Genomic DNA, 2,559 nt, shown 5'->3' with positions numbered 1-2,559 from the left:
AAGTCTTAAAATTTTCGATGATATTTCGATGTATTAAACATTTCTTAAACAATTAAATAATCCATATTTAAGTATTTTTTTAAAATTGATAGGAGTAATTAAATTAAACTTTACTTTTCCTTCTAATATTATAAAATTCTTATTTTTATATGAACATGATGTAACGTTTTTACGATCGAAACGGTTAGGATTTCGATGTATTAAACATTTCTAAAACAATTAAATAATCAATATTTAGTTATAAAAATTGTATAAAATTAATAAAATTAATCTTTGCTTTTCCTATCAAATATTATAAAATTCTTATTTTTATACTATCTTAATGTTACGTTTATATGATCGAAACCGTTATGATTTCGATGTATTAAATATCTCTGTAAATAATTAATATTTCTGTAATAATTTCAATTAAAAATGTAATACTCTATAAAGTACGGAAATAAAAATTCTTTTCTTCCCTGAATATTATAAAATTCTTATTTTTGTACGATCATAATATGAAATTAATAAGTTCGACAACATTAAGATTTCGATGTATTAAACATTTTTTTAAACAATTAAATAATGAATATTTAATTGTAAAAATTATATAGAATTAATAAAATTAAACTTTGTATTTCCTCCCAAATATTATAAAATTCCTATTTTTTTACGATCATAATGTAACGTTTATACGATCGAAACCGTTAAGATTTCGATGTATTAAACATTTCTTAAACAATTAAATAATCAATATTTAATTCTTCGTAAAAATTATATTAAATTATTAAAATTAATCTTTGCTTTTCCTTTCAAATATTATTAAATTCTTATTTTTATACTATCTTAATGTAACATTTATGTGATCGAAACCGTTAAGATTTCGATATATTAAACATCTCTGTAAATAATTAATATTTCTGTATAATTAGAATTATAAAAGTATTACTCTAAAAATTAGAGAAATAAAAATTTTTGTCTTCCTTGAATATTATAAAATTCTTATTTTTGTAGAATCATAATATAACCTTGTACAAAAATGTTTATAGCATTTCAGAAAGATAAAAATGTTAATTTTTGTAATTATTAGAATAATTTTTTTTAACTTCTAATAAATATTGATAACTATTAAAATTAACTATTAATTGTTTATAGAGATATTTAATTCATTGAAATCTTAATGTCTTCGATCATATAAACGTTATAATATATATAATAATATATTCGTAGAAAAGTAAGAATTTTATAATTTTATAATATTCCTAGAAAAAAATTTTTAATTTTTATTGTTTTAGATAATGTTATTTTTATTTTCTTTTGTTAAGAAATTGTTAAATTGAATATATATTAATATTTGTTTTGATATATGTAGTAATATAAGCATTTACGCGATGCGTAACATTGATGGGTAGTAGTGCGGTCGCGTGGTGGGGAGGTATGGTCGAGGCACGATCAGTTCCATGTTGCGCGCGATACGGTAAACTACGCGGTAGTGTTGGCATTTAATTTCTATTTTTCAAATTAGATTATTTGTTATTGATTATTTAATTGTTTAAGAAATATTTAGTATATCGAAATCTTAATGTTTTCGAACTTATTAATTTCATATCATGATCATACAAAAATAAGAATTTTATAATATTCAAGGAGAACAAAAATTTTTTTTTCTGTTATGTTTAGAGTAATACTTTTTTCAATTATAATTAGTACAGAAATATTAATTATTTGCAGAGATGTTTAATACATCGAAATCTTAAAATTGTTGATCATATAAACGTTATATTATGATCGTACAAACATAAGAATTTTATAATATTCAAGAAAGCCAAAAATTTTTACTTCTGTAATTTTTAGAATAATTTTTTTTCAATTATTATTATTACAGAAATATTAATTATTTGCCGAGATGTTTAATACATCGAAATCTTGACGGTTTCGATTGTATAAACGTTACATAATATTCGTATAAAAATAAGAATTTTATAATATTCAAGATGCCAAAAATTTTTATTTCTGTAATTTATAGAGTAATACTTTTTTAATTATATTTATTACAGAAATATTAATCATTTAGAGAGATGTTTTATACATCGAAAATTTAACGGTTTCAATCATATGAACGTTACTTTATTATCTTTAAAAAATAAGAATTTTATAATATGTGGGAGAAAAAACAAAGTTTAATTTTATTAATTTTATAATTTTTACGAACAGTTAAATATTGATTATTTAATTGTTTAAGAAATGTTTAATACATCTTAAACTTTTCCATCGTATTCGTTATATTATAGTTGTATATACATATGAATTTTTTAATGTTCAAGGAAGCCAAAAATTTTTATTTCTGTAATTTTTAGAGTAATACTTTTTTAATTAGATTTATTACAAAAATATTAATCATTTAGAGAGATGTTTTATTCATCGAAATATTAACGTTTGCGATCATATAAATGTTACATAATGATCGTATAAAATTAAGAATTTTATAATATTTGTGAAGAAAAGCAAAGTTAAAGATTATTAATTTTATAATTTTTACGAATAATTAAATACTGATTATTTATACAAATATTTAATACA

The sequence above is a fragment of the Apis dorsata genome, unplaced genomic scaffold (assembly GCF_000469605.1).
Source record: "Apis dorsata unplaced genomic scaffold, Apis dorsata 1.3 scaffold_57, whole genome shotgun sequence".
Classification (NCBI taxonomy): domain Eukaryota; kingdom Metazoa; phylum Arthropoda; class Insecta; order Hymenoptera; family Apidae; genus Apis; species Apis dorsata.
The sequence above is the reverse complement of the archived record's forward strand: the minus strand, read 5'-3'. Positions refer to the sequence as shown.